This window comes from Marmota flaviventris, chromosome 17 (assembly GCF_047511675.1).
Source record: "Marmota flaviventris isolate mMarFla1 chromosome 17, mMarFla1.hap1, whole genome shotgun sequence".
NCBI lineage: Eukaryota > Metazoa > Chordata > Mammalia > Rodentia > Sciuridae > Marmota > Marmota flaviventris.
The window spans coordinates 30,973,026-30,997,591 of NC_092514.1; the positions used below are offsets into that span (position 1 = coordinate 30,973,026).

Consider the following 24,566-nt stretch of genomic DNA (forward strand, 5'->3'; position numbering starts at 1 on the left):
TTAAATTATGAAATAACCTAACATATGGAAAAATACAGAGAATTTAATACATATCCATATGCCCATGTCAGAGGTAAATTTGAAGCCCCCATACATTTGCATCTCTATAGATAACTACTGTAGTATCTTTTATGTCTATGATTTTTATAGTTTTATAATGTACATTTGATTCCAATAATTTATTTTTTGATTTATGTATTATAGAACTACACAGCTTGCAATTTCACCCAGTATTGTTTTTGAGATTTAGCCATGGTGTTTCTTCATTGCTTTAACTTCCATCTCTTGTTAGTCCTTTTCCTCTGAAATGAAAGTCTTATTTTTGCTGCTCCCTGAAGTATTTCAAAGAATTGCAGTTTTAATGATACTGCCTAAGGTAGTTAGAGTGTTGGTCCCTAAGATGCCTGTCCTAATTTCCAAAGCTTATGAATATTAGCTTATGTGGTGAAAGGGACTTGGATCATATGGTTAAATGAAGGATCTCAGAGGAAAGATGATCTTGGATTTTCTGGGTGGGCCTGACATAATTACAAGGGAAGCAGGAAGGTCAAAGTCAGAAGGTCAGAGAGGGAGAGATTGCAAGATACTATCTGCCAGCTTTGAGATGGAGGAAGGAGTCTGAAGTCAAAGAATGCAGTGTCCAGAAGCTTTCAAAAGAAACACAGACTTGCCTGACCCATTTTGACTTACACCACACTGTCACATTCTTAGATGAATTTCTTTTGGTTGCTCTTTTCCAGAAATTAACAAATGAACTTTTGTGTATTGTTATTTCTAACTGGAAACATCCCTATCACTGAAACCCTGACCTGTATATCTGGGGAATGGAATATGCTGAGTGGCTTAAGTGACTTATAGGTCACCCCTGGATCTAGGCGTGGGGAGAAAGCTCATCCAAATCTAAGAATGGAATAGATCTGGTTTCCAATAGAGATTTCCTACAGGAAAATCTGGATCTTATTAAGATAAATGTAAGTAGACCTCAAAATATCAAATGCCTACTACCAGTACTAAGTAGATAGTTATTGAAAGAATAAGTAATGTAATTTGATAAAAATTTGTGAAGATAAGCATGGATTAGGATTTGCATTTTATAGATAAACAGTTTGGTAAAGAGGTTGAATAATTTGCTCAAGGGGAAGGAAATGGGGAGACTTTCAGTGTTGTAGGATGAATAAGCCTAGAGATCTAATTAATATATTGCTGGAGGGCTGTAGTTAATATTAATGTATTATATGTTGAAAAACTGCAGAGAGTATATCTTAGGTGCTCTTACCATATACAAAAAGGTAATTATGGAAGGTGATGGATATGTTAATTTGCTTATCTGTACTAATTATTTCACATTTTTCAATACCATATATGTGCATATCTTATTGTACACCCTAAATACATATGATAAAAACAAATTTCAAAACCAATTTTCTTGAAATTACAAAATATTAGTTAGTTGAAGAACTGGGACTAGAATGCATGACTTCTGATTATAATTCGATGTTTTTCCGTTAAGCTGTCATGCTTGTTATTATTAATAATGTACTTACTATTATAATGCAGTAGACTTGTCTGGGGATTTAACTATTATAGAGAACACAGTCTATGGAAAAAATCTTCAGATGGCCCACCATTGTCATTTGTATGAACTTGACATGTAATCTCTTTCTAAATAAGAAAGGGCTTGGATTTTTTCTTCGACATTGTTTCAGAAATATCATTCTTTTTTAAAAACTGTCTTCTTTATCACTGTTAATAGAACTATAAGAGGTTGATGTGGGAAGTTATTTAAATATCAGCTTCTTTGTTACATTTTATTTGCATTTCCAACATTTATTTTTTTTCCCTTTATTCCAATGTGGTTTAGCTGTTCTTGATTCAGCTCTTACACCTGGACCATATTATTCAAAGAGTTTTCTTATGAGAGATGGGAAAAATATTCTGTCTTGTGTGTTTAATGAAATTCTAAAAGGATTCTTTGCAAAGCCTATGCCAACAAAACAAAAATGCAGACCATAATTTCATGGCAATAGAAATTCCATTTGTTTAATATTTGAAACATTTTGTTTGCTTTTATTTCAGATATTAAAGTTGTTTATTTGTTTAGCTAATCTGGAGAGCCTCCTGTGTGCCAAGCACTGCACTGGGTGCAAGGGATACACCCTTGAATTCTTAATAAAATGAAATTCATTTTATTAAGAATTTCATTCAATAAAATGAAATTCCTCATTTTATTGTAGTCCTTTTTAAAAATCATAAGTTCTTCCCTCTATTTTAAGTGTTTTTAATGACCTTTTAGTGAAAGGTAAATATAAGTGGTAAATGGCTCCTTCTCTCCAAGAATTTCTAATCTCATACAGAAAGACAGATACATAAATGTTACACTGTGGTATGACAGAGGTACAAGTAGGGTGCTACACATGTAGATAAGAAGGGTGGGCCAGATCAGAGAAAGACTTTCAAAGGAGATCATCAGTTATATTACCTTAGATATTTAAGAACCCATAAGAGCCAACTCAGCCAAAGTGTTGGTAGGGCAAGAGGTTAGGAAGATGCACTTTAAGGTGAGGGGGCAGCATATGCAAAGACATGAAGCTATGAGAAAGTCTGACTTGTTCAGGGAGCTGCAAGTAGTATATAATTACCAGAGTGTGGAGTTAGTAAGTGAAGGGGTTGGGGATAGGGATTCTGAAGTTATGGCAGGAGTGGCCTGAGATATAAGCAAGAGGCTTGGTGAAAAATAAGGCTATAGATCCCAAAGGAAGCTAGAGACCTTGAAGTCCTACATGTTTTGTAAAAGGGCTTGACATTATTTTCTGAAATTGGCCTTAATTCTGAAATCATACTTGGTTTCCAATGTTTAGTGTGCTTCATCATTTACCAGCCTTATGACATAAGTAAGCTGCTCAAACTATTTGAGCTTCCGGTTTTTAAAAATCTGCAATGGGGAGGTGAATTCCTGCTTTGAAAGGCTGTTGTGGAAATGAAACAATAAAACAAATACACAGTGCCTGACACACAGTAGGTGATCAAGAAATAGTAATTGTCATATTAATTATTTTAATATCTTGAATCTTTATTTTTTCCAGTTTAAGCATTTTTTAAAACCTTGTTACTGAAGTATAACATATACAGAAAGTTCACGAACCCAAATCGTATACCTCAATAAAGCATCATAGTGAACACTTCCCATGTTAAGAAGCAAAATGTTGTCATCACCTCTGAAGCCCCATTGAACCTCTTCCCATTAACTGCCTCTTACCTAAAAGCAATTACTACTCTGACTTTTAATGTCATAAATTCATTATGCCTGCTTTTGAATTTTATATAAATAGTATCATATGGTATATCCTTTTTTAAATGTATGGTTATGACTCAACAATATTTGTAGGATTCATCTATGTTATTGCATGTAGCTATTGTTCATTCATTCATGCTGCTATGTAGATATTTGGTTGTGCAAATATTCCACAATTTAGAATTTCATTTTATTGTTGATGGGCATTTGGGATAGTTGAAGAGTTTTTTGCCATTATGAATAATAAACATAATGAATATGAACTTTCTTGTATATATTTCTTGTGCATATGCATACATTTCTGTTTGGTCTATCTGTAGAAGTAAAACTGGCACATTACAGAGCCAATACAGTGGTTATTGTCAAAGGAGTTTCCAAGGATTGTATCAGTTCACACTCCAACAAGAAGTGTAGGATAGTCATGGTTTCTCTGCATTCTTATCAACACTTAGTATTTTCTTTTTATTGTAGCTTCCCTCAGTAAGTTTAGTGTTATCTCACTTCTCTGCCTGGTGACAAGTGTTGTTGAGCACCATTTCATATACCTACTGGCCATTTAGATATCTTCTTTTTCAAAGTCTGTTTCAGTCTCTTGCTTTTTTTCCTATTGCATTATGTCTTTTTCTTATTGATTTATGGGAATTTTTTGAAGAAAGTTGTTCTAGGTGCAAGTTCTCTGTTAACATTTATTGCAGATATTTTTCCTCACACTCCATGATCTGCTTTTTCACTGGTGGCTTTTGATGAAGGGAAATTCTTCATTTTATTGTAGTCCTTTTTAAAAATCATAAGTCCTTCCCTCTATTTTAAGTGCTTTTAGTGACCTTTTAATGAAAGCAACTTCAGAATTCTTCAGTTTTATTCATGATTGAGGGGATTTGGAGATTTCTGGTCTTTTATTCTAATTAACTAGTCCCCTTAAATGTGTAGCTTTGTTTTGGTTCTAACCCTAAACCTGGGGTGGGGCGGGAATGCTTGCTAGAATCTCTTTCTTTAAGGTCATCAGACTCCATTTTTTGTTTTCCCAGCTCTAAGACTGTTAAAATCTCTGCTCACTCCTTGTAAATGACCTTTCTGTAGTTGGCAGATATCTTAAGGGAGAATGCACCCCCAAATCAGGCTTCATCTTGAACTTCCATGCTCTCCCAGATGAGGTTTATATAATTCCTCACTGCTTTGATATGTCTGATGCCTATGCAGGGGATTTTAAACAGTTTTTTTTTTATCCAGCTATTCTACTTCTTAGCTGGGAGTTAGTTGATGTGAACCACCTGTTCTGCCATGTACTGAAAGTGGAACTCTGATAGTCTGATAGAAGAGTGGATAATTTTTGTGCCATTACATTAGGAATTATTAAGTTATTTAAGAAGCAGCATCTTGTTGTCTTGGAAGAAGCCCTATCCAAGTTCATGTCTTTACTCTGTGACAGGGCATCCATATATGACTGACATAGCCTTTGTCAGCAGTGGGGCACTGACTCAAGTGGGGAAACTTTAGCGTTGGAGTGATTCTGGTGTATATTTGTTAAAATATAAAATTTAGGTGAAGTAATACTTTTTAAAAAAATATTTGTTTTGAAAAACAGGAGAACTTCTGAGACTGAATAGAGGCATTGTTCATACGTATAGTGGAAAGTATGACCAGAACAAGAATGTTTTCAAATGTGTTTCTATCAGGCCAACATCTGTTTCTGAACAAAAACTAAACAAACTTCCCAGATGCTTGTTAAAATTGTAGATGTTGAGATGAGTTATTATCCTAAAGTAATGAATGAAATTTAAATAGTATAAATTAAAACATTTTCTTATCTTGTTTAATTTACTATTTGTATAGTTATGGAGCAACTGTCTTTATGTATTTCACTTCTTGAATTAAAATATTTAAGTCCTTTTGAAAATGTGGAAATAGTTTTTCAAAGATGGGATGCATTTGCTAAATCAGTGACCATGTCAGATAAAAATGCTCACTATAATAGAAATAGATGGGTGCTTCTTCAACATGGGATAATAATATATCTGAAGCAGCCCAAAAGCCAGTGTCTCACTTAAGGGGGTATCACTAAAGGCATTCTCACTATCAGTACCTTTCCTCTTCAGTAGAATTATTAAGTGCTGTTCTGGAACTGCTGGTCTATGTGGTTCATTTAATTACTTCATCATTTTTTTTAATTTAAAGAACAACATTTTATTCTGTTCCTCTTGTGTATAAAATACTAGGAAACAGTTAAATCAAGGATTTAAAAGATGGTTGCTTAATATTGTTTTAAGCTATAAAAGTCAATTATTTTTTGGAGGCATCTAACCTTACGTAGCTTCAATCACAGTTCAACAGACATAACAAGTAACACATACTGTGTTCCTTTTACTTGGTATCAGTTTATTTCATTCAATTCTGTTCCTTCTAATCTGTTTTATTTTACTTTCCTTCCTTCTTTCCCATACTCTTTCTGCTTTTCGGACAGGCTACTGCAGTCATATCCCAGTTGGTCTCTCTCCTTGGTCTACAGGATAGTAGACAGATGAAGCAATATGGACTAGTGATAGCTCCTAAAATGTTTTAAGAACAGGTAACAAGGTATGAACTCTAGTGCGAGGTATTTGGGTTCTTTCACTAGTCATAATCCTTAGCCATACTAACCTGCCTGCCATTTTTCATTCCAAAATGCTTCTCTACTTTATTACTTAAAACACAAACCTATTTTTTTTATATTTTAATGACATGTTTGTCTCTTCAGAAAAAAATGAAACACTTCATGCATTTGTGTGTCATCTGGTGCAGAGCCTATGCTTATCTTCTCTGTATCATTTGGTGTCACGAGCCATCCATGGGCTGTGTGTGTGAGCTATGCACATTTGAATGTATGAGAAGACTGGTCTGGCATTGTGTGACAAAAATGTGCCTTTCCTTTCTCTCAGCCTGTGATATCACACAGCAACTGAGATGGGTGTGACTTGCCAAGATGTCAATCAATCTGCTGACCACAAGACATCACCAAGCAAGACTCCACCTTTTGAAGCCCTACCCCTTGCCTTATTTGGGTGGAATATTCTATCGAATGTCTTCTCCCCAATAAATAGTGGAGTTTAGGGTGTGCTCGCTCTCCTGCTCTTTCCAGCACTGCCCAGCATGGAGCTGACCTTTAGGGTCACTGAGCCCTCCTGCCTTTGATCTTAGAAATTCATGTTCATGTGCTATAGGTTTCTTCACCATTTTCTTAGTTATTGATACAGCCAGCTCCTTTGAACCCAGCTCATCTTGCCAGCCTGGCCAGCTGGTGACAATTTGAGTTTAGATGTGTGCCATAAAGAAAGCACTGCTTCAAATATTTATTGAGAATCTACTCTGTGTCAAGCATTTTTTTTTCAAATGCTGGAAACAAAGTACTAAACAGAATAACAAAAAATTCATTGTAGTCTCTTATAGAATATGATATATATTTGAACCAGAAATCCATTTTGGTGCTGTTTTTGCCATAGACATGATTCACAGGTCTGGTAATCAAAGGGATGGTAGCAGGACATCTCTCATTATTAAGCCAAATAACAGAATTTTTGCTTCTCACAACCACAGTGTTGGGCTTTGTTGATTTGAAGATTAGAGATCTTACTTTCTGTCATAGCCTGTGATGTAAATGATTTTTTAAAAAAGCAGAGGCTGAGACAAAATCTTATTTGCAAGTAATTTGAGAATTGTATGTGATTGTGCGAAGTAAGGAATAGAGGTATATTAAATAGGGAACAAGATATACTACTCTACTTAATAACTTGGCTCTGTGATGACTGAGGCATAAATTCATAATCATTCAGCACCTGTAAGAACTGACTCATTGGCATTAACTCCCTGTACTTACCAGTTCTGCAAGTGTGAGAGTTGAGCTGGTTTTCCATGATATTCCCTCCACGGAATCAGAGAGACCCAATGGCAGGACACCAGAAGCACGTGGAACATGTCTGAGGTAATGCTGTCAGACTAACTACATACACAAGGCTGGTGGTTGAAATCTGTGCAGAACTGCTTACTTCAGGCAAGTCTGATGTAAAAGATAATGGCTGAGAGAATTTCAAGTGGCACACAAGAAGTATATGATACAATTCCCAAGGAAGGAATGATTCTACCAGATCTACCAGTTGGCAATTCTTTATGTCACTACACAATAAACAAGGGGGTTACTATATTACCAGAGGCAATTCAACTCCAATTAATAATGGAAATTTGCCTTTTTCTACATCATGAGAAAGAAGAGACCATTATGATATCCAGGAGATTGGTGGCGGGTGTCATAAGTAAATGTTAATGGGAAACCATTACAGTAACCCATTAAAGGGAAATATAATGAGGATTCAGATTCCCTAGGAATGAAGGATGAATCTAGCTAAAGTGATAATAAAGGAAACATGGAATAGGTGTAGAAGAAGGAATTATAAATATCAATTATGTTTTCATGATCAATTTTAGGGTAAGGAAAAGCTGGCTACGAGGTAATCTGACATAAAGACTAGTTGGGAGCATGGTGGTGATGGGTGCTATTAAATTTTTCCTAAAGAGGTAAGGAGCTAGAATTAACTCAGTGCGATACAAATCCCTGGGTTATGCAGATATCTATGCAGGTGTTATAAAATTGCCTCCATAAAATGCCAAGTCAAATAATTAAAATTTGTTTTAAAAATATACCACATATGTTTAGAGGCAAGGGAAGGTGTCCCAAAATCAAAAGATAGTCATAAGTATCTCAAAAGCTTGATGCTTACCAATTGTATATTAATCTGAAGCAGCTTATGAATAGATATAATAAATAAAGGAAGTTAAAGCAAATGAGATGGTCTTGCTTTACATACAAAGCTATATGTATGGTTTTGTGGTTAGGATAATAGGGAAGGAAGTGGTTTACTTGGGACGCTCTTTTAGTAGAAACCCTTTTGATTAGCATTGACTGGCAATTGGAAACCCTATTGATAGCTCCTCTCTACCTATTTGTAGGAAGACACTGGTGCCTGGAAGTTGCTGTTGGGCTTTAAAAATAAATAAACATGGGCTATAGACAGTGGACAGTAGGCAGGGTAAGCTTAACTTAATTTTGCCAGTTTTTCCCTTAGCTCTGACTTAAACTGTTAACCCAAGGCCCGAAATTACATGGGGATTATATATCCCTTTATGCAATATACAATTTGTAACTTCCTTGGTCACCAAAAGGTTAGGAACAAATACCATTATGGGTTTGCCATTGGGAAGTTTGGCTGATAGCTATTATATTTTACTATAGCTTCCAAATCACCAATAAAATGTGTTTCCATGGGGCTGGGGCTGGGGCTCAGTGGTAGAGTGCTTGCCTAGCAGGTGTGAGGCACTGGGTTTGATCCTCAGCATCACATAAAAATAAATAAATAAAATAAAGATATTGTGTCCATCTACAACTGAAGATATTTTTAAAAAATATATTTCCTTATGGGTCACTGCCTCAAGCTTCACAGTTTTCTTTATTCTAAATGCCCACTTCAGTCATCTGATAAAACTGAATATGGAATTCTTCAAGAAGAATTACACACACATGCACTCAAAAGACATCACCAAAAAAATATATTTTTTTTCATTAAATTGGCCCGAAACACACACACACACACACACACACACCTACACACACATTTTTTCATTAAATTGGCCTGCATTTTCTTCCAGGAGAACGCCATTTTACAGTTTACTATTTATTTTTCATATCATTGTCTATTTAAATTTAGACCCACACTTTATATTCCAGAGCAAGTTCCTTACTGAATCCTTTATCAACTCTTGTTAACTGCATTTCAAGAAAACATTAAAAAATTTAAAAAACATTCCTCTAGAATAACCCTTTTATACCACATTTTGAAAGTTGTCCGAAGAATCAAACATTTGGAAGTTATGAGTAGAAAGAGGGGAAAAAAGAAAGCACACTTACCTTATTTGTAGCAGTGGCACTGGATCCAGGAACTGCAGGCACATTTGTCACTTGAACTGAAAGCTAATTAATATCTGAGTGTCCAGTTCCCTTCCACTTTGTAAGTTTGGAAGTGACCTTCAAAGTTCTAAGGTAAGGATCCCCAAACAAGCCACACACACACAAAAAAAGTAACTGGGAGGGTTATGGTCCCCTCCCCTATGTTCTCTGGGTTCTGTGTGGCTGTGATAATTACAAGGGTCACGGGTCACTTCAAAGTTGGTAGAGGATGTGGGTCCATCCTTGGAACAGTTCCTCCAGCGCAGGAGGTCACTGAGCCCTAACACAGCAGAATGATACACCAGGTTGCCAAGGTAGGCTTTCGAAGGGATACAAAGTCCGTGGTACATTTCTGGATTCAACATTAGGATGGCTGTTGATAGTCACCTGCGTGGAGAAGTCCGAGGCTGAGCAACAAGTAGCAGCAGGGCCAAGGGGGTGGGCAAAGCCGGGGGGGACCTTGCTGTACAACCCCGGTGATGGCGGCGCAGGAAGGCGCTGCTATCAAGCCATGCCCATCCATACAGGTCTCCTGGGCTCCGGTGTCGGTGCCGTGGTGGCTCCAGGCTAGTGGCTGCAGCATGGGACGGATGGCACGCCCCGCTTGCTCTTCTCCCTCCTTCAGGCCAGCAAAGAAGATAGGCCGCCCTCACTGCCGCAGCTCACAGCGCATGGTGGACCCAGCAAAAGCATCACAGCCACCTGAGACAGCCAGCCGGCGAGGAGAGAGGAGTTGGAGCTAAAATACAGAGATGGTGAGGTGAGCTAGCGCCAGCCTGAGAGAGCGAGCGCCCGACCCCGGCCAGCATGGCCTCAGCGGGCGTGGATTCCTGGCGTGGACCAACAGGAGTGGCAGGAGCTCTCCAAAACCAGGGTCTTCTGCATGCTACTCAGATGTTCTAAATTGTAGAATATTAAATCGATTGTTTTTATTATATCAAAATTCGTCTTCAAAAGCTGTTAAACTGAGACACACTTAACCAGGCATATGGTGCATGCTGTAATCCCCATGGCTGGGCAGGCTAAGGCAGAAGTATCAGGAGTTCAAAGCCAGCCTCAGTAACTTAATGAAGCCCTAAGCAACTTAGCGACACCTTGTCTCTAGATAAAATTTTTAAAAGGAGGGGATGTGGCTCAGTGGTTGAGTGCCCCTGTGTTCAAACCCTAGTACCAGAAAAGATAAAAGAAAAAAAAGGCATACTTCTGATGAACTAAAAAAAAAGGGGGGGGGGGCAAAAATACACCTTACTATTATTGGATCATGAAGAAATAAAAACCTGAAGAGACCAATAACAAGTAACAAATTTGAATTTGTAATAAAAACCCTTCCATCAAAGAAAAAAGCTCAGGCCCCATGACTTCATTGTCAAGTTTCATAAAACATTTAACAATTCCTTATGTTATTCCCAAAAATTAAGAGGAAAAAATTCTTCCAAACATATTTTATGAGGCCAGCATTACCTTGACCCCCAAACTGGAAAAAATACCAGAGAGAGAGAGAGAGAGAGAGAGAGAGAGAGAGAGAGAGAGAGAAGGAAAAGAAAGAAAAACTCAGGTCAATATTCTAGATAAACATAGAGGCAAAACTCCTCAACTAAATACTAGAAGATCAAATCCAACAGCACACTATGAAGATTATCACCATGGATCAAGTGGGATATATCCCATAGGTTCAAGGATGATTCAACATACACAAAAAAATAAACATGATACGCTATGTTATGATTTAGATATATGGTGTCCCTCAAAAACTCGTATGTGAGACAATGCAAGAAAGTTTAGAGGTCAAGTGACCTCGCTTCTGGATGCAACTGCTGAGGCTCCTCCAACCTCACTGCCTCCATTGCTCCCCTCCAGCATCCAGGGCTGCTCTACATCCCCAGGCTCCTCCTGTCCCTCAGGCCCCTCCACATCTCACTTCTCCTCTCCTGGAGCCTCCTGCACTGTATCTCTGTTGAGGAACCTAACGGTGGTCAGAGCTGGGCTTGGGGTCTTCATGCACCCTTGAGAGGCATTAGGACCAAGCACTCAGAAACATAAGCCTAGAATTCACCCTCCTGATCAGTGACCTTTCTTAAAATAAAAATACGAAGTGCCAATGAGATGACTTGAAATGGAAATTTCCAAATACAGTACAAGCCCAACAAGTCAGTAGGAAGCATTTGGAAAGCAAGTTGGTAACTGGACCAGCACACAACCCAGCCTCAAGCTTACATGCCTAGGGCTCAATAATGCAGATGAAGCAATCAGAAGAAACTCTGCTCACTTGGCCACTTCTAGAAATTGTAAAGCACTTGAAAGTGGGAGGAGGAGAGTGTTTACCCAGTAAGGCAGGATGAGCCCATGAAATGTGCAGTGCAATGTGATATGAAAAAATTTTTTCAGACCAAGAGAAGAAACACTTGGGTGATAAAGAGTGAAGGTGAAGAAGCAGTGAAACTGGACAAAGTGGGCAGGGCCATGGTGCAGCTGCAGAGAAGGCCAAGGGAGCAGGAACGGACCTGCCTGTTAGATGGACTTAGGCCAAGGTATCCCCGGCTCTGCACATTTCTGCTTCTGAAGTTTTGACCATGGGGGTTGTGTGCACTTGTCCATAGGTACGTGTTCATGGAATACTGTGTGCATTCATTACCTGGGTCTTCGGTGAACATCTCTTTGTCTGCTAGAAGCTGGACAATATTCCTTCCCACATAGGGCTCAGCTCTGACACTTGCCCTGTGCCTCCAGAGCCCTGAACTGCTACCTGCCACTCCCTGCGGCTTTCTCCCAGCAGCCCTGAAGCATTCTTTGGCAAAACTCTATCCCTAGCAGTGCCCTGGCCAGGCCTGTGTGCCAACCTCAAGCAGGGATGGCCACAGAGCTGGCACCATCACCCTCCTGGCCAGACTTGGCCCTCCCTGAGCTGGGAGACGGACTGGCCTCTGCACAATCACCCAGCCCAAGCAGTGGGATTGAGCCTCCTTATGGGTGTTCTGGAAGCTACAGGGGAAGCTGGACAGTGGAAGTTGGGGGGAAGAGGGAGAGAATGTGAGCACAGAGCAAATGGGGGGTGTGGGGATAGGAACTACAGGCTGCTGAGGAGGAGGCTCCCAGTGAGGGTGCTGACTTGAGGGTGTGAAGGCAGGAGGAGCTCCAGGCTCCATCCTGCTGGTAAGACTGGGGAGGGCACAGCTTTTATGTAGTGACAGCACCTTTTATTCCTTGAGTCTAGCAGGATGCTCAACACACTTGATGTCTTGACCATCTGCCTCCAGTCTAAGGGAGCAGTGATTGCCTCAGTTTCCAAATGGCAAAGGAATCTCAGGGACTTGATGTGACTTTTCCAAGCAGCAAGAAGCAGAGCAGGTTCCAGAAACCCAGGCCCATCTGCCTCCAATCCCATCCTCTGTGTGGTACTAACATCACCCTCCAGGGAAAGTTGCAGACAGGAGCTGATCAAGGAGGGGCTGGCTCCTGTCATGTTGCCTTTAAGGCTGTTCTGTCTGGGTGTTCCAGTGAAATGACAGGTGTGATCTACCAAATAATTGTCCCCAAAGGACACCCACGGGTTAGTGGGCTCTTTCAGATACTTGGACATATCTAGATTTAAGTTAAATCTAGAAGCACACAGAAGCCTGTGTATATAGAACAGAGTAAGGCGCAGGGACAAGGGTCAGTTCAAGACTAAAATCAAAGCCCAGACCAAGCTCAGGGCTGAGGCAGGTGAAGACAAGGCCAAATGCCAAGATAATGACCAGAGCAATCCCTTCCTATACATACCTAAGCCAAGCTCAGCTGATAGCTGTGACAGGCAGCAGGGTCAGGTGTGGTGGTTCTGGGTACTTGCTTCCGCCACAGGCAGGTCTGGAATCATCCTAGGCCCTGATGCTGGCTCTTGGCACATAAGTGTGTGAATGTTTAAAGAACATATATGTATTTGTTGATTTGTGGTATTAGGTATGGGTCCCAGGGGCACTCTGCCAAATTTTTTTTTTTAAAACACAGGATCTTAGAAAGTCATTCAGGCTGGCGTCAAATGTGTGTTTCTCTTGCCTCAGCCTCCTGGTAGCTGGCATTGCAGGTGTGGCTATTGCATCAGGCTCTATGGATGTTTTAACCCAGTCACCACACTCAGGGTGGTGAGGTCTCATCTGGAGTGAACTTCTGACAGGTTCTGGGAGCCTCCTGAGTCTTTAGCCCATGGGGGCTGGGGTAGTTTTTGTCTTTGGCTGGGAGTGTGGCTGCAGATTGTGCTCCTGACCAGGCCTGAGATGATAGGTCCAGTTTATAGATGAAAGGGACAGAACTAGAAAAAAGGACCTACCCCATGTGGCTGGAGGAATGACACTGACCTGAGAGGCACTTGTGCCCCTGCACGGAAGAAGTGGTTGTAGTGAAAGGTAAGTAAAAATATATGCCATCTCCCAGATGCAAAGGGAGCATTGGCTCTTTTGGAAAACCCAGACCACAGATGTCCCCAACCCTCTGTGATGATGGCCTTGCTCATACCTGCCAAGTGGAGAGAAGGCAATGGCCATGTCCAGCACTGGTCAGGTGGAGTGGAGGCACCTACCAAGTGCCTTCCAGGTCAGCTATGGCAGCCAAATGTGCAACACTTCCCTGATTCTGATGGCTTCCATTTCCCTGCTCACAGAACTCAGACACCGCCGTGGTTCAGAGGTAAAGGTCTGGAGTGCTCCTCCATGCAGGCCATCGCTTCCTCCTGCTCTGATCTTCTCCACCTTCCCCAAGGTTTCCACAGCACTGTGTGCTGTTTTGTAACAAAATGAAGAAAGGATTTAATTGCAGATAGAATGTTTTCCCAACCACCCTGAGTATAAGTTAACAGCCAGGGTCACCTGGTCACTGTGATTATGCCACATTGACTTCACTACTGGGTCCTCTGGGAACCTGCCCCCGATCACAGATGGACTCCCAGATAGATGTGCAGGATCCACACTTTTGAAGGTGGAGGATGAGGCAGAGGAGATGTGGGAGCTTCTATCTGTACCACTGAAGAAAGGGTCTGGGTTTGGGGACTACACTCAGGTGCACGTACCCCAAGGGTGAATGAGGGGAGTGTAGGGGGCTCAGATAGCAAAGTACTCCATGCACACAGGGTTGGGAGGATGGGGAATGAGATGGGAGGTCGGTCTAAGCATGTGCTGTGAGGCCCACGTCCTTAGAGGCATTTCCAGTGACTTCATGGTAGATACTCACAGAGCCCTGGAGAGAAGTAGAGTCCCATGCTGTGAAAGGGAGTCCTGGGAACTTGCACAGGACAGTGACTGCAGCCAGGGAACCTGGAGTCTGGAGCTGAGCAGGAGGGCAGATGCTGACCAGGGCCACACCTCCACTGCAAGCCCACTTGGTGCTGCACCTGGAGGACCCCAGGCAGGTGCTTCAGGACTTCTGGTAAAAGCTTAGCCTGGGAACCACTCTTTCTAAGCCTGTTTTCTTTCTCAAACTTGACTAAAAAAGGATCTTTTGATACTGACTCTTAATAATCTGTCACTTCCCCTCTGATGAGGGACCAGATCAGACCAAAAGATGGGACAAGTCCATCCCAATGACATGGGCCTAGACTACTTGGTGGGACAATCAATGATGTCTTCAGAAAAAGTTATTCAGAGATGGGGGGATTGTCATAATGAAGATGGGCACATGCTAACCCTACCCAAAGTGGGCATTGCCAAGGCTTAGGAAGAGGGTTCCCAAGTCCTCTGTTAGGTCAAGCCAGTGGGAATCTTTGCACTTGGCTCTTTTTACCCTCAGGTTCTCGGTGCCCTTGAGGGGATGTCACCACCAATTTCTCAATAAAGAGCCCCACATCCCTCAAGACTACAGGATGGACAATACAGGGAAATGTGATGGGGCACAAATAAATTCAGAAAATTTCAAAGAAGCTCCAAATTTCTTTTTTTCTCAGTCCCTGTCATTTCCTGCCAACATCCCAGTTCCCTGAAGATGAACTGTCCCATGCCCAGATTGGGAGCTTTGGCTGGGCTAGGAGAATTCAAGGCTGGATGGATCTCCCCACAATGACTAACAGGGTCCCCCAGATCTACACATTTGCATCTCCCAGCTTCATTCCCGTAGATGACAGTGCTTCTGTGGGACAGCAGAGGCAGATCAGCTTCTCCCTGGTGTCTCCTGGCTTCATTCCTGAAGACCACAGTGCTTCTATGGTAGGGTAGAGGCAGATCAGCTTCTTCCTCCATTTTGGCCAAATTGAGATTAAATCCATTTTTCCTTTTTATATTGTCTCCTCTTATTTCTGATGCTGGCGAATGCCCCAATACAGTCAGCAGAGACTCCAGATTGTTGGGCCCCAAGAATAGAAAAGGTTTTCCCCAATGCCTGCTCCCCTTCTGGGACTCCCAAGGGTCCACCGCCTGCTGAACCTAGGCTGCTCACTGAGGCGCTGTCCATGTCCCCTACACAGCTGGTGGGCATGACCAGCCTGGGCCTGTGGTATTCTAGCTTCCAGGGTCCCCTCAGTTCTCTCCTGGACTCCCCACCTTTCTTCCCTTTTCCCCCTGTGCTAGGACCCCAGAGCAAGTTCTCCTAAGGGCATGGAGCCTCCACCTGCCCAGACCACCCCAAGCTACTCCTGGGCTTCAGAGCAGGTCGCTAGGCACAGTCAGGACTAGAGGGAGAGTTCAGAGAGGAGGGTCTCTGAGCCCCACCCTGGAGCCCCACCCCATGATTAATAGCCCCTTCCCCTCCCCGTTCTGCATTCCAGGAAGCAGCAGCTGGAGTCCATCCCACTAGAGAAAATGGAGGATACCATGTAACTTGCATGGGCTGAAGCCCCTGGCATCTGGGCCAGCAGAAGGAAAGGCTGTGTGGGTGAGGGGTGGAGGGAGCCCACAGCTCTAGAGCATGGGGATGCTGGGTTGTGTGGTATGGCTGCTAACCTGTGGGTTCCCAGGTATGGCCTGAGCTGATGGGCAGCGAGAGGGCTGGGCCCTGATCCCTCAGTATCACCAGAGGCAGCTGGGGTACGGGGTGGGTGGTCAACAGGGCCCAGGAGGATGAGCCCCAGGGGAGCGTGAGGCCCTCCTCCAGACCCCAGTTCCCCCATGGCCACCCCACATGGCACAGGGACCATGATCTGAAGCCTCAGGACATAGGGACACATGTCCATACACTGACCATATAATGAGCCACAAAAACACTTCAATAGCATTCAAAGAATGGCGTGAGTATGTAATGTGTACATATGTGGTGTGTGTGAAGTGTGTGTAAAGTGTGTGTGTGATGTGTACCTGTCCTGTGTGTGCTATGTTTGTATTGTATAGTAGGGTGTTGGGCATATCATGTGTTGATTGTACAGGATGGTGTGTTTTGTGGCTTGTGAGTTGTATTACTGTGTGTTGAGTGAGTGTGTGTGACATGTGTGCTGGGTTGTGTGTGTGTTGTGTGATATGTAACCACAATGCCCCTCAAGCTGACAACCCTTACTATAATTAACCTGAAACTCCCATCCTATTTGTAACATAATTTCCTCTTTTTTTCAGAAAGCTTTTTACACAGGATATCAGACAAACATCTGCAGGGGGCATTGTGGTTGGTATTTTTCTCTTACTTAAATACCAGGTTTGCAGAAGAAGAAGAAAAAGCTTGTACAAACTCTGTCTAGTCTTAAAAAATGGAACAAAAAGCACTTGTCATGGAAACCTTCAAACCCCTCCTCCCACTGGGTATAAAGTTCAAAGAATTTCCAGACTCAGGGTCCAGAGAATCTTTTAGGCGATAGCCCTCTGGACCCCACAGTCAGTAAACCTGCTTCTTGAAAAGTCTTCAGGTGTCCAGCCTCTTCTGTCCTATATAATGTGCACCTGGCATGTGTGTGTATGCTTCCTCCCTCAATTCCAGGGTGACTGTGCCTTTGCAGGGCCAGAGCCTCAGGATCATGGAGATCAGAGCTGTTGCCACCCTGCCCTCTGGTGGAGAATGGCAATTACCGTGATGACAAAGTTCCCTGTATGCACAGCTTGTGGCAGACAAGGAACCTCTCTGAGATTTACATATAAGTCAAGGTCCTTGAGGTTGAGAAGTGTCAAGATAGCATTCAGCTGGTGGTTCCAGTGCCCAGGAGGAGCCCAGGAGGAGCGTGGCTTCCTATGGCCTCATGGAGGACTTCGCCAGTTTCCTCTGGGTTCTTGTCTCCCCAATTTTGAAGAATAAAATCCACAGACAATCATGGAAGAGAAGAGTACAAGGAGCAAGATTTACTTAAGGGAGAAGGGATAAATCTTGCCATGTGGGAGGGGCCCTGACAGCAGAAAAACCCAGTTTGGTGTGCCAGCTTAGGAGTTTATACATGGTTCTGGGTAGAGCATGGAGCAAAAGGTATGTTAAACAGTCATTGTATCAAGGCCACAGTCTTACTTTCCCCCTGGGTTCACCCTAATTTCTTCCTGTAACTTCCATCTGGGTTCACCTCCATCTTCAGATTTCCACCTCTGGGAGAAAGGAGTTGGCTAGAGATGTTAGTTCCCACAGGGGAGCCTCAAGGTCATTTACATTTGAAATATGCCTTGATGGTGCTCATTAATACGTCTACACTTGGCCTCCTCCGGGTGTACTTCCCATGTTTGAAAAAGACTAACTATGATATTCTTATTCCATGTTATCACTGTTCAAGTTCTTGCTCAGAACTCTTTAAAGGCAAAAAAAAAAAAAAAAAAAGAAAAGATTTTGTACATATGGATTCTTTCCATTGTTCTTACCCGTATTTAGCTCTTTAATTTTTATTCCTCATTTTTGTTAGATTCTTGTAATTGAATTTCCCCCTGTGAAGGATATGAAAAATAGAAAAGGGGAATGACAGTCCCCAGGGAGAAAAGGAGGACAGTGTGATCCTGGGGGGAAGGAGGAAAAGGCAAACTATGGGCCCCTGGGCTCGTCCTTTCCCATTGAGTGACATTTGGGTCTTCGGTGGAGGAGGCAAACAACAGGCTCTGGACTCTGGACTTTCATCCCAGTAAAAATGAGTTTCAAGCTTTTACTACTGTTTCCCTGAGTTAGATTTTAAACCTATACAACTAGTTTCCTGATTGCTCAATGGGCACCTAATTATTAAGTCACATTAAACTTTCTGCTATGATTAACTCTCATTAAACCCTATAAAAAAAGACCCCTCATGCAACCAGTTGCCATATTCTCCACTGAAAATGAGATATTCTGCTGTTGCTGAACAAAGACTGCTTGCTAATCTGTTGAGATCTGTTCCAGTTTAGTTTATTTTGGCTTACCCCCTGTGCATTTAATTTCTCCTTCCCTCTCCCCATTCAATCCCCCTTATTGAGGATTTCTTACACACCCTGTGACCTCAACATGTGTTCAATCCCCTATTCTGGGGATTTCTTGCATATTTTAGGTCCCTGTATGCTCCATCTTATTTAGGAATTTCTTGAATACCCTCCCATACTGATTTTCTGTGTGTGATCTTATAACAGTGATCCACTTCACCTTCATATAGCACTGGCTGCTTATTTTAAGAAGGATGTGTTTTTCTTTTCCTCTTCTCCTTTCTCTCCCTCCCTAACCTGGGGGGGGGGGAGAAAAAGACTCATCTGTCCTCCATAGGAAAGAGATGTCACTTGAAGAACTGGGAAGTGACTGTCTCTCCAATTGACAAGTGAATTTCAACTCACCATCAGGGTGCACCTGGACCCACTGAACAGCTTCTTTTAAAAGCCCTCTGTTTTCCTTGATGGGCAGAATCACAGCCTCTGGGACAGGAGTCCCCTGTGTTTGTCCTTTGTTACCAAAGAAATAAAATTTCTTTGCTTTTTTCTCAAACTACATCCTCTTTATTGGGTTGACATTGGGGACAAGGACTGAGTTCTTGAGTTTGTGAGTCACACACACTCACAAACTTCTGAGGATGGGCCAACCACCAAGGAGCACTTCTCCCTCAAAACTGAGAATAGATTTTCCTACCTTAGTCTATGCATAGAATTACTTGGCCACCTGGGCACTTGCCTGGGCCCTTTGCCTGTGTCTCTGATGCACTTTCAATTTTTGTTGGGTTTGGGGTCCTTTGTCAGCCTCAGGGAGGGTAGTTTCCTCTCTCCTGCTCTGAGACCACCCCAATAATGCAGCAGACATGTCTTCTCCTAAGAGGAAGGTCCCCATGACCCCCGAGTAGTGTGTGAAGCCCCACATTGGCCGCCAAAATTGTTAGAAATTCCAAGGTGCTGCAAGAAGTAAAATGCATGCTCAAAAAGTGGGTAGGCAAGGCAAACTTTGCTTCTTGCGGACGGCTGCTAAGGAACCTGGCCAGCAAGTGTGCCCTGGTGGGCAGTCAGCTGGTCTCCAACCTAAGGCAGCAACACCCTTCACTCCCACCAGAAGAATTCGGGTTATAATCTACATGGTTGGCTAATTTTAGAATTAGGGCCGCCAAAAGGGAAAGGCTGCCTTGGATCCAATAAAGGCTGAATACAAGACTGTAAAAAAGAGGCATCAGACTTTCTATTTCTCACACTCAGGGCATCTTCCTGTGGATCACCCTGCCTCATCCTCCTGGGGCTGGGGCCAGAGGCTGCCCAGACCCCTGTTACAGAAGGTTTAAAGGGTCTTTCAATGTGGACTCCCACAGTGACCCTGGGGAGATGGAAGGCAGAGCTCTAACCAAGAGGAAGCTGCCAGGTAGGGCCACAGGGGGTGTTCCTGGGGCTGGGTGAGGGCCCTCTGGAGCTATAGGGGGCTGACAATGGCTCACAGGGTAGGGGTAGCTAGGTTTTTCCTGCTTTCTGTTGATTGGTTAATTTGAACAATTTGGGTGGACAAAGGAGGATAAGACTGCCCCTTGTTGTCCTACACTGGGCCCTGAGGCTATTAGGGCAGAGCTTCCTGTTAGCAGGAGGAGGGAAGTGGTTGGGGACTGAACTTAACTGCTGCTCAAGGACCATACTGGCCAGCTCCAGCTGGAGTCTCAAGATTAGACCAAGACAATGTATAAACAGTAATAAAAACCCAGCTCCGTCTCCCTATTCAGCCCAGGGTGCTGAGTGCATGGTGAGGGTCCGGCAGCTGACACTCAGATGCACCTGTGGCCAGAGGGGAAAGAGTCTGAGCTGGAAAGGTTCCAGGTTCCTTCAGTCACCCAGTGTCTCCACCCCATGTTCCAGTCTCCCTGCAGTGCCTGCCTTGCAGCTGCAGTGGGCCTTCAGGCTGGTGAGCCCCTTGTTGGAAATACCCTGTGCTGCAAGAAATCAGGCACTGCTCAAGTCACTCAGCAAGGCAAACATTACTTCTGCAGCAGGATGTGCTCTGGAACAGTTCAGTGAGAAAGCACCCTGGGGTGGGCAGGCTGCCTCTTTTTATCCCTAAGGCAGCACTGCCCCTTGCTCTGATAAGAAGCCCTCAGGGCCTACCATCTATGTGTTTGGCTCACTTTAAAACTGTGGAAAAAGGGAAGGACTGTAGTTAAAATGGCTAGCTAAATACTCAATTCTGGAAAATGGACCACAGGACTTTGTGTTTCTCCCACCTTCACACCCATCCTCTCTGCCTGTCAACCCCTACACAGTGTCACTGTCCCTTTGAAGGGTAGGGCATCTTAGCGAGCACTGCTGTCCTCATAGGCATTACATTACCTCCCTCAATTTCCAAGTTTCTGAATCTCTGCATGGGCAAAGGTAACCCTGCTTTGGGACACTTGCTGGAGTCACTGCCCTAGCAACCACTAGTGCCTCCTGGCGGGACAGTCCCTGTTCCCATTCCTCCCTAGTGCAGTCTCCCTGGCCAGGCAGTGCAAGCTGGCAATCTCAAACCCCATTCACAGTTGGCCATGGGTAAGGCCAGTTCCTGGATGGAAATGAGTTGGCCAGGTGTGCCACGAGGCTTGGAGAGCGTCCTCCCTACAGCGGTGCCCTACCACTGAGCCACTTTTTATTTTGAAAGAGAGTCTCAATTAGTTGCACAGGCTGGCCGGAACTTGAGATCCTCCTGCTTCAGCCTCCCCTGTAGCTGGGATCAGAAGCATGGCCAGGAGGTTCACGCTCAAGAGAAGAGGCATTCCATCAAGCTAGCGCCCTGCTGGGACTGAAGCCTAACCCTCTTGCTGGTGGCACAAGACCTTTTGCACCCCAGCCTCGTTGTGAAGTCTGAGCAGGCGCCCGCAGAAAGCCCTCCGCGGCGCCCAGAGAGGAGCAGGGAGGTGGGTTGCCGCGTGCCCGCTGCCTAGCGCCCCCTAAAGGTTCCGAAGGAAACCTCGCGCGCGCCCCCAACGGTCGAGAAGGAAACCTCGCAGGCCAGAGGACAGAGGGTTCAGGAAGGAAACCTCCTGGGCCAGGTGGGCGACGCCAAGGCAAGTTGTGGGTTTAGCTTTACTTACTATTTATTTATTACATTTTGAGATGGAAAATATGAGAAATTTAAGAGAGTGTCCTGTTTTTTATTTTTAAAATATAATTTTTAATTTTTTTCTAATTAGTTATTCATAACAGTATTTGCTACAGCCTGTCTGCTCTCGGTACTAGTTGTCTTAGTTCATTCAGGCTTTGCCAACAAAAAACCAAACCGAGTAGCTCATAAACAACAGAAATATATGCTCAGGGTTCTGGAGTCTGGCAGACTAGGATCAAGGCACAGCAGATCTGGAGTCTGCTCTTCCCACTATACCTCACCTGGGGGACTGGGTAGGGAGCTCACTGGGCCTGGTGTCTAAGGCACTTATGAAGGAGTCCATTCTCCTAACCTCGGCAAGTCCCAGAGGCCTCCCTCCTTATAACATCACATTAAGGTTGAGGAGTCCATTTGAATTTGGGGTCAGGCAAACATTCAGACTATAAAAGGTCAGGAGAGGGGTTCAGTTGGGATGACACCACCCCAGGCTGGCATCAGCTGGATTTGTACTGAGAACTCTTTCTGGCCTTGGGATATTTGATCCCATGATCCAGGGCAGAGACTAGTGCCTGCCCAGCACACCAGTGAACCACGACTGGGCCCCTGCAGTTCCACACTCTGCTTCTGGAGGCTACTTGCACCCTGCTGTGGTCTAGATAAGTGTCCACCAGAGGCCCCTGTGTTGAAGGTTGGTTCCAGTTAGTGGCGCTTTGGGGAGATGGTGGAATCCTCAGGAGATGAGGCCTGTTGTGAGGAGGTTAGGTCTTTGGGGACCTGGCCTTTGCTCTGTCTCTTTGCCTCCCAGATGCCATGAGGTGGACAGGCCTCCTCTGCCACACACTTCAGCCATTATATGCTGTGCTGCCACAGGCCAGAGCAGCAGGGTCAAATAACCATGGACTAAAACCTTTGAAATCTTTCCTCCTTGCAAGTTGTTTCTCTCAAGTATTTTATCACAGCAATGGAAAGCTGCCTCTCATCCCTTTAACTTTCAGTAGGCTGAGCCCTAGCAAGTGTATTTTTGAACTTATTTTTTATTACTAAAAGACACTGGAAGGAATATATTTTCCATTATAAATGGTGCATAGGAATCCTGCGTGTATGTGGTATGCTCTATATTTCCATCCTGTTCAGTAGTACCTTATTTTGTTCTATTTCTCGTTTTTAAAAAAATCCAATCAAAATCACTGTACTTTCTAAATCCAGCTAGGAAAATAATGTGAAAGCCCCAGTGTGTAATGTTTATTTATGAGATGACTGACAGGACTTTCCACAGGGATTGAATCACATTTGTAATAAAAAATAAAGCTGGAGAACCAAATGATCAATTGAAGTGAGCTTGGTGTGAGCCATAGCAAAGGGATCCCTGCCACCCTCAAGATCCTTCCCCGAGTTCTCCATTGTGCTTTCAGGCTGTACATGTGGGCTCATGTGTCCATGTGTGTCTGAGGGCGTGTGTGTGTGTATGTGTGTGTGTGTGTGTGTGTGTGTGTGTGTGTGTGTGAGCGAGGAGCATAGCCTCTGGGGGTCCCCTGGGTCATTGGAGGAGATCCTGTGGGGAACACTGAGCTGTATCCTCCCTGAAGAGCTCAGACCCAGGTAGACTGAGGCCTGGTGCCCCCCGAGGATGGGGCAGGGCTGGGAATGAGGCTGTGCATGGGGAGTGGGAGCAGCTGCAGAGGCTGCAGTGAGGTGAAGGGCACAGGCAGAGACAGGAGAGGAGTAGGTGTGGTCTGCATAGGAAATATGGGCAGCAGACATCTGCCAGGTGAGTGCACAGCCCAACAAGCCATATGCATGTGGCTAGATGGACTGGAGGGGTGGCCAGACAGTCTCTGAGTACATGTCTCATGCCGTTGGGTTTGGTGAGTCCTAAGTCACTACTTGCCATTCAGTCATTCATTTCTCAGACTCTCACTGGGTGGGTACCAAGGAGAAATGAGACAGACCAGCCCAGAGCCTGGACTGAGAGGGCAGGGTGGACCCATCCCCACCTTTATCCCACCCAAAGTGACTGTAGGTGTGTTGTCCTTCCCTGTCCAACTCTGGGCTTCCCCTGGTCCTAGTCCATGTGGTGCTGATGTGACAGAATGCCACAGACTGTCTGCTTTATAAAGAACAGAGATTTACTCTCACGGTTCTGTAGTCTGAAGTCCAAGAACAACATGCAGCAGGTCCAACTCAGGATCTGAGGTACCTTCTGGACACTGTGGTGGATGGCAGAGGAGAAGAGGGTGTTCACACCCCGGGGCCTTTAATAGCAGCTTGGATTCCTCCCAAAGGCCCCACCTCCCAACTACACCCTCATCTACTAGTTCAGCCTTTGGTGGAAGGAGAGAGGGACCTGGGGGAGTTGAGGCCTGCCTGCCCTGTGGTCAGGATCCCTCAGGCCCTGGGTCCTCCTTGCTCTCAAGACTTTTTCCTGAGTTTGGAGGAAGTGACAGGATGAAATCCAACCTCCCCCTAAACTCAGGCCAAGACTTGGAGGCTCTGGGGAGATCCCAGGAAGCTGTAGCTGTTTATTCTCCATGCCTGGGAGGTGAGGACCGATGCCTCCCTCCTCTGTTGGCACCCACACCACCAGGAGCCTTGCATGACTAGAGGCTGCCTTGCCAACTCTCCACCCTTCACCTCTGCCATTAGGGCAACAGAAAGCCTCTGTTCTACCTCCCCAGCTTCTGTGTCTTTCCACAAGGCCCTTCCTGGCAGCCTTCTGGTGGAAAAGCCCTGGCCAGGCCTGCCTTGTTGGTTTCCACCAGAACATGTCTAAGAGCTGCTCTGCCATGGGGAGGCACAGCTCCCAGCACCCTCGCAGTGTCCTAGGATCACTGGGGGCCCACAGGCTCCTACCTCAGAGGTCCCTCTGAGGCCTCGTGGCCTCTGTCTTAGGCCCAGATGGTCTAATGTGGTGTCCAAGTCCTCTAGTAGCAAAACCTCTCTCAGGTGTCCATAGCAGAT

The 24,566-nt window shown here is 44.2% G+C and overlaps 2 pseudogenes; one reads left to right on the top strand and one right to left on the bottom strand.

The window, feature by feature from the left end:
• LOC114081985 (spermatogenesis-associated protein 22-like) overlaps window positions 1-24,566 on the top strand; it is a 47,055-nt pseudogene that overhangs the window by 11,622 nt on the left and 10,867 nt on the right.
• On the bottom strand, window positions 6,027-6,123 carry LOC114081986 (U6 spliceosomal RNA; annotated as a pseudogene).